This window comes from Crassostrea angulata, chromosome 7, assembly GCF_025612915.1.
Source record: "Crassostrea angulata isolate pt1a10 chromosome 7, ASM2561291v2, whole genome shotgun sequence".
In the NCBI taxonomy this organism is placed as follows: domain Eukaryota; kingdom Metazoa; phylum Mollusca; class Bivalvia; order Ostreida; family Ostreidae; genus Magallana; species Magallana angulata.
This window is the reverse complement of record NC_069117.1, coordinates 29,444,521-29,453,722: the sequence shown is the minus strand read 5'-3', so window position 1 is coordinate 29,453,722 and position 9,202 is coordinate 29,444,521. Positions and strand designations below refer to the sequence as shown.

The following is a 9,202-nucleotide window of genomic DNA, read 5'->3' as shown; positions in this document are numbered from 1 at the left end:
TGTATAATTGGAAGTTAAATAATCTTCAAATCTCATTAAAAGTACGATTGATTTATTCATGAACAGTCATGTAGTACATATAAGAATTAATATTGTCAACAAAAAATATAATTAAGTTTGCAAAAATGGACATAGTTTTAGACGTGTTCGCGTGGCCTCGAGATGATCCAATTCATTAAGAAGCCTGGGCTGCCTGACGCACTTCCGTTGCTATGGCTACCAGAGCTCGACTATCCACCTAAAAGCAAAAATGTAGATAGGCAATAATATCAAAATATTTTCTTTTCATATGAAAAACGTTTTAATATGTTGAAGGTAATTATTGATTTTAAATTATTTCTTATTTGCATAAAGATAATAAATTCGATATGATGTGAAAATCACTTTAGATTCTATACACATTAGAGAAACACTGTCCTAGGTCTGATCTTTTTTCGTTGGAATTTGTTGTAAATCCCGTAATCCTAGGCCTCACACGATTAGAGAAAAAGTATACAAATAGTTCAATCCATGCTATCAATAAAATAAAGGTGCATGTAACAGCTGTGAAACTTTATCATTTGCATTTATATTTCCCAATATTCTGGAATAACACACACTTTCAAAGAAAGATAACAAGTTATGAATCATTGCAAAAAAACCTAGGTGTTTGGTACGCTTTAGATTTTGAACGTGAATTATTTATTTATATGTCATTCAGGTTGACTCCGAGAAAATACCGTTCGAGTTCTTTTTTTGTACCCAAAATATCCAATAATATGTTTGCCTTTTGTTTGTTTGAGGATATTTTTTTTGGGGGGGGGGGGAATAAATATTCGAAAACAAACACTCCTATTACAATGTAGCAGATAAAAAAACACACAGTTATGAATATTTCTTGGAAAAGAAACAATTTCAGTCTAACATTTTAAAATAAAACAACCTCGCTTAAAAAAATTTAGAATGTGAATTTAGTTCAAAAATATTTTCAACCCCTGGAATTTTTGCAAAATAATTAACATTCATGTACTTTTTACGAGAAATGTAATTTTGTGAACAACAACACATTCCTAAATTTACCAGTATGTATTCATTCCCATGAAACGTATACTATATCCTTGACCATTTCCTTTTTTTATCTAATATATACTCAATTATATATTATAGTCTTTCTCACCTATACGTGGAAGACATTTTACAGGGACAATGTAGTCAGGTATCACGATTTCATGTGGAGCCTAAAAGCAATATTGTAGTACGTGAGCGCCACCCTGTTTGATCCCGTCTTACAAATCCTTGTAAACTTATAAACGTAACACTTTATATGCTTTCAACGTTAACTATCAAAATATTTTAGATTTCCATTGGCATAAGAAATAGAACCCTTTTAACAAGGCCTTGGACTTTCTGTAGGACGTAACTATCTATTTCTTGCGTCAAAACAAGTTAAAATGACACTGGTTTCAAGTAAAATATACACCAATTGCGTAGTCTTAGCTCAAAAACCAGACAAATCTTGTTGATTTCAGAGAGCAATGAATGAGTGGCTAGCAATGAAATAGACAGGCCTACGTCACAATGCTGTTTGACACCAACTACCCAAAGTCCAAACTCTTGTTAAAATGGTTCTACATAAAAAATAATGGAGATGGGAGAATAATTTACCCTCAATTTATTCCGCATTAAAATTTGTTTCTCTCACGTTCAGCTATAATGCCCCCACCAACCCTTCAGTGCATTAGATTTCTGTGCAAATGGATCTAATGTATTCATGTAGTCGGTAAGTGTATATGTGAATCTTGTCATGGGTTTCCAACAAAAGACTTGTAATTGATCTAAAACAATCTCACATTTTGCACCATAAAGTCCTTTAGACTGTTTGGAGAATCTTTGGATTCATCTTTCAAGCTTCAAAAGGGAAACAAATATTATGTATGTATATGAAAAGTAAGCGATATAAAAAAAAATAAAATTGTTTATTGTCAAAGATATGCAAACAAGGGGATTGATAACAAGTATTATTTTGCTATATAAATTAATATTTTAATCGGAAAATTTAAATATTGTATACGATCTACAAATGTATTTGCAAACTACAAACATCAATTATGAAAATTTAACACAGTAACATACAGTGTTATTAAAGAAATTTAAATTATAAAAACAATGCACTGAACGTAGAGAGACACCATTAGGAAAGTAAATGAACAAACTGACACAAACAAACTGTGAATATTTGGGGGAACAACTTAACTCAACATTTAACATATCATTATTTCGTCAAAGAAGTTTTGTCCTTGAAATATAATTCTAGACCAATGATACTGTGATGTCTTTACTTAACAAATATTGATTATATTAGTTTGGATTCAACTATATCTAATTTCTAACAAATTACGTACACACAAAAGAGAAATATGTCGTCTCCGTTTTCGTCGCTTTGTAATCCGACAACCTAGGAATGTTCAAAAATTGAATAGACGTTAGCTCTTAATCTTCAGACGTGAACACATTATTTAAAAAAAGGGCAGAACTTAGATTTTTATAAATAAAAACAACTACTATTATAGTATTCCAAATCCTATATTTTTATGATATATATAAAATGTTTGAAAAGATGCTTTTGCATGAATACTGCGAGTTTATTGAGGATAAAATATTTTGAATGAAATAGACTGGTTAAGTGTGAATTTAACATTCTGATTAGTTTAACTTACTGCTGATTCAAAAATATTTGGATGAGACGAAGCAACATCGGTGATATGTTTTGGGTAGATTTTATCGCCGCCATGTTTAAACGTCATGTGATCTCCTTTACGACCAATGAAAACGATGTGACCTGTATCATCCATTTCGCCAATATCACTGAAAACAAAACGGATCAAGGATATTTTCAAAATAAGTATATGAAATTTGATGGATTCATTGCATGTCAATATAGGTCTTCGTATTTTTCGTTTGCTTTTTTTAATTCATCTCTGCTGTTTAAGGTTTATTTCTAGTACTTCATATGCATTTCTTCAGACTTAACATCTGAGAGAGAGAGAGAGAGAGAGAGAGAGAGAGAGAGAGAGAGAGAGAGAGAGAGAGATTTTCTACCCCGTATGAAGCCATCCATTATTATCTACGGGGCAGGTCTCCGATTCATTGTATAAATATCCTGAAAAGACTCCAAACCCTTTTATGCAAATTTCACCAGGGGTCCTAATGGGAAGAAGTTCTCCTCCATTTCCGACTATTTTTATCTGAAATTTCATACAGGATGTTAAATATTATGAATAACTTTAATAAACGATCCGAGGATAAAACATTTTGACAATCTCACCTCAGTATGAGGGAAGGGGTAACCAATGCTATTCATGAGTTGTTCTTGGGAAGATAGAGAAGAGGAAGTTGCAGTTCCCACTAAACATTCGCTTGCCCCATAAATCACCTGTAAAATAACATTACATATTCTTTATACTGTTATTTCATAAGACATATATAATGCACATCGAAAGGGCACTAAAATACAGAACCATATTTTTATTATAAGATGTCTGCCATTTTACAAAACTCAGTTTTAGAAATATAAAAACACTGCTTATATATGACTACGACATATTTTCAATTATTAGTGATGAAATTAACAACATCAGAATAAAACTGATTTTTTAAACAACTTTTTCGTAACAAACAGAACGGGTATTCAGTGAGAAAACAGACATGTATGGTAATATGAATCCATCATGTAGCACGTGCTTACCATAGATTTAGGGAAATATTGAAATATTTTTTCACGCATAGATTTCGATACTGCTTGTGCCACCATGTTTACTAAAAAGAGAGAGATTATGGGTATTCGTTATTATTGTTTTTGAATTTCAATTACAATTATTTTTCCCGCCAATCAATTACATACTATTTACATATTAAAACATTTACTGGAGTTGAACCTTTACTTGAATGAAGCATTATATTTGGCGCTCATTAGTTTTGATAAATTGAATTTATATAAAGAATACCAGGCATTAAATTTCTGTTACTTTAATAAAGCTATTAAGCATTACATCTGAATCATAATTTCCCAACGTCAACTTTGAGATGTCGTACAAATTTATGAACTCTGAGTTGACTAATTTAACTATCTCGTAAGTATAACCCCGGTAAGAAGTTATTCTGTAATGGAAAAAAAAAATAAGGAAACGGATGTTAAATTAACATATTCAGTTAACCCTTAAAGGTTTTCAATTAAAAAATGATTTGTATGTGAGTACAAAATACACTAAAACTGGACAGAATAAATCTACAAAGTATATAACCTTGCTTGTTTGTTTTTTACAGTTTGATACATGTAGACATGTTTTACTATTATTGTGTTAGTTGTGAAACTTTTGTGTTTACAGGTGTACCTGAGCTTTTTAATAGCATTGATTGAGAAAAGAGAGCAAAAATGTTATTACAATACGCGAGGTTGTATATTTGTAGTCAAGCAAAAGGGAAGCAGTCCTAACTGATAATGTGTAAAAACTTAACCAGTTACAGTTGTCCTTCTTTAGGCATACATGTACAACAGTTGTGGAACAATTAAGAACAAATCTTATGCATAACTTACTTTTCGTCTTGAAGAAATATGGCAAATCTTTCGATATCTTCACACCCATAATCAAGCCAAGTAGGACAAAAGACGCAACATTTGGATTTCCAATTAACTAAAATTTGCACGGTGATTATCGGTGCTTGCACGTCATCTGTCACAGGGTTAGGGACAGCAACAATGTCCTTGAACAAATATTGTGTTGATTACCTATATTTTGATTGTTTACTCAGAAAACTTAAGACGTTTTATGTATTATGACATGCTTCTCAAAAATATGACACAACATATAAAATACTTTTTGGTGTTCTTCGTCGCAAGCCATCGAACGGTCTACACAGAATGTTCCAAGATTTACCAGTGTTTTATGACTTAGCAAAACAGCTTTACTGGAACCTGTAGATCCCTAAAAAACAAAAAGAGACATTCCAATCATTTAAAGATTAAGGCAACAATTTCACCACTTGTAGCATTGCATTAATCTGTTACAAACAACGACCGTATTAGTCGAGAAAAAAATGATTCATTTTCTGGTGAACTAACTCGATCCTTTCTTACCGTTGTGCGAAGGATTATTGCTGGATCTTCAGGAGAAACCAATCGCACTGCACTGTCATATTGATCATCAGTGATTAACTGTCATCCGAAAGATATTCCTGACTAATCATGAAATATAATATTATGTAAACCTAAAGAAAATTGTTATTTATTTTGTTAATTAAAGCAACGCATTTTGTAAACTTTGTACAAACGTTTTTTTCCTGACAAAATACATTTTTTTGGCATTGTCTATTTCTAATCAGAGCCGAAAGCAGTATCTAACCAAAACAAATGACAAAACAAATTTAAACAACAAATTACCCTTTATTATTGTTCCCCCAAATATCGATCAGTTTAAGGTTGGAAGGCCTGATAAGAAAATTATTAAGTGTAAGAAAAAAGTCAGCAGCAAACAAAAAATCGGTTTTGTTTTAATGTTCATATAAAATATTGATATCTTTTGAATTATCCTGTGTTTTTCAATAATCATTTTACCTGTCTGAAACCTGATTGTTTTTCAGTTTTTCAGCATATGCATATGCCTCTTTTTCTATTTGATGTCCCACAACTATTACCGAAGGATTAATCTAAAATGACATATCAATGAATTGATGAATTAATATACATCTATATACAAAATCAATCCCTGCTTTGACAAATTTTGAAAAATTTATAAAGTTGTAAAGTTGTGTGTGGTTTCCTGATTTGTTTGACGTATCGTTTTGCTATTTTCATAATTGTACAAGTTGGAAATTAGTAATGATTGACAATATAAAAATCATATGGTGGGATATTTCTTACCCCTACATGCAAGATAAATTATGTCAACATGCAAGACATTTTGTCAACATGTAACATGCATGTCAACATAATTATATTGCACGTTGACCTTACTATCTTGCATGCCAACGTATTCATCTTGCATGTTGATATAATTGATAGAAAAATAATTTGCCCACAAGGAGCAGACGTATGTCAGCTTAAAAATTACATATTATTTATGAATTTACAAACAAACTATAGCCTTAGATAACTTAGTTATCAAACAGATTAATTCAAAAATGAATGGGATAAATGCATATACCTGTTGAATTAGATTTTGTCTGAAATGTGACGTGGTTACCTGAAATGTAATATTTTATATAGATTATGATATTTAACAATAATTTTAGATGTAATTTATTATATAAATGTAATTTTGCTTATAAAAACACCTTACACCTACTGTTTGACAAATGCAGCCAACAGAGACAGCACCTAGTAGTACGGGTAAATAGTATAGATTTGCAACACCAGTCACCATGACGACATCACCTTTTTTGACGTCATTCTGTAGAAGCCATTTTGAGAACAGTACTGCCTGTTTGAAAAAAGTGTGATATAATAAGACACAAAAAGCTCGTCAACGATAAAGTTAAATATAGACAGATTCGGGCTTTATTGGATTTGGCCACGCCCCAACCGAATTTATCACCTTATGATATTCAAAGAATGATTGCTTATAACTTAAATTTATATTTTTTTAAATTCTACAATTTGAAACAACATTTTAAAACCACAATTTTTTAAATGTAGCACATGCTATGAATTACAAGGTGGCGTAGCCAGTCCGTTTTTCGGTTGTGCTATCAGACACGCCCATTTTGTGTCACTCACCTTTTATGAAATTATTGGGCTGTATGTTTTAAAATTGATTTGTAATGTTATCACAGACAAACACAGTTAAAAATGTAAATATTATGCAATTGTAAAATGCTTCTATGATGGCTCTCACTCAAAATAAATTACGGTAACGATTGTTGCGAGAAAATAAAAAATGAAAAAAATTATACTGACGCGGGTTCATATGACAAACCGAATGCATTTGACAGTTTAAGATTGAAATCTTATACCAAATCTTTAATCCAAAATTCATCGTTATTTAACAGACATATGTAGTATCATATCTAAGGAATGCTTCAACCTATGTGTCTGAGATATATGAGATAAACGCTAAAACAAATCAAACAGTAAAAAATTATATACCTTGCTTAATTTTGATATTATGTCCGTGCAAACACAGTAAGACTTTAGAAAAAAACCCCTCAAAAACTAATCTCTTATGAAAACATTTAGTGCAATACACATAGATTATGCACGATAAAACGCGAGTAAAAACGATGGCTATATGCAAAAACGATACAATGTAAAGCCTTCGATGTGATAGCTAGGGCACTCGAACGACATGATAGGATACCTGGGGTATTTTTTACGATAAGAAAGGACAGATATTCATTGCAATATAAGAAATAAAAGATATTGTTGAAAATAGAAAAAATGTATACATTAGTTAAATGAAAAGTAAAGGGTGTTGATATGACGCCTACTTTTCCTTGAAGTTCTTTGATTGTCATCCTCTGGTAATACTCAGGTGACGTAAAGAGAGTCATATCCGGATCGATTTCTTTGGAGAAAAGAACATCGCCGATTGTTTGAGCGCTTAGAGGTATCGCACACGCGCCTTGGCAGTAGCTCTTAGATAGGCCTTTGGCTGGTTTACAGTCCCTTTCAAAAGAGAAAGAAACTGCATTCATAATGAGAAGATTATGTTAGATTATGTTGTAAGAGGTATATCGCATGCATTATTAATGAAAATAGACGAAAAGTGATAGTCACTCTCGTCCTTATGTTAGCAAAAATTCATTTTCAATTACTAATTACTTTCATTCTAAATATCAAAATATGAAATTTTTACTTTAAAACAAACAAACCTTCAATATATTTCATACAAAGAAAGCAATTGGGTTCATGGAAATGCTCTCCGTTGTATTTAGCATATGTCGTACTCACCGTCTCATGGTCGGTGTATTGTAGTCTTCTCTTTGTAATAAGCAAATAGGTCCGCCCAATGGTAAATCACCAGATAATAGATTCATAGTGACATCGTACAAGCAACTTTTCTCTTTATAAAGTGCTTTTATACCATCTCCCCCATGCAGCAAATGACCCTCAGTTATCCAAAAAGGCACCTTGATAAATTGTACATAGACACTGAATAATACATTTACATTTACATTGCAATATCTGTGAATTATATTCGGTAAAATTATCGGTATATAAAAAATACATACTTCTTTTGGTTAAGTCCCCAAAATTGACTGCTCTGTTGGGGTAAAATCAACCAGCTAGCATTAATATTCAAAGTTCAAAGCTTTGAAAGTTTTATATTTTAAATGGCAGATTCGTAAATTGCTATTTAGGTCAAGCTTTATCGCTCCAGTGTGACAAAGGTTTGTGTATTTGTACACCTCATCTATGTATATATATATATATATATATATATATATATATATATATATATATATATATATATATATATATATATATATATATATATATATATATATATATATATATATATATATTAAATATATATATAACCAGTACATTACAACAAGTGAGATACCTTAGATTGGTCACAACTTTAAATAGTAACACTGACGTCTAATAAATGTAGAGAAATATTTGCACTTGTTGTCGGTGGGCTAATTTAAAATTTGATGAATTAAAAACCCATAAATAATTTAATAAATAAATGTGTTATTGAGAAAAAGAATTTAATTTAATCAGTTATTGTGTCTGAACGAATTGAAGACGGGGCTTGCAAAGGGACAAAAAAAAACAACAACAAAAAACAACAGCAAAATTAACACAAATCAAATGAGAAAACTACCTTGTACAGGAATTTTGTATTACATTCATGTAAGACTGTTTCTATGATATTCAAATATCATATTAATATAACATACTAGAAATGGTTATTCAGTAAATTAAAAATACTCCTTTTTTGGTTGAAGTCGGTAATTTCGATAAGAACAACACTATCTGTCTTGGATATTAAAAACATTGACAAGTTGTATTTTGAAATCGCTGATACCTTATTCAATTGTTATATAGGTCAAGTTTGGCGTTACGTTTGATTTGGATGTTATGTTGGCACAATTCAAACTGACACCTGGTACATCTTAACTGATAAAAGTAAGTTTAGATGAAATTTACAAAAACTAGATGATCGCATATACAGCATGTTTTTCCCTTGTTCAATGCCCCCCCCCCCCCCCCGTGCGA

At 31.2% G+C, this 9,202-nt stretch overlaps 1 pseudogene; it reads right to left on the bottom strand.

Annotated features, from left to right (window-relative positions):
* Window positions 1–8,365, bottom strand: LOC128155805 (medium-chain acyl-CoA ligase ACSF2, mitochondrial-like; annotated as a pseudogene).
* Window positions 8,366–9,202: the final 837 nt, after the last annotated feature.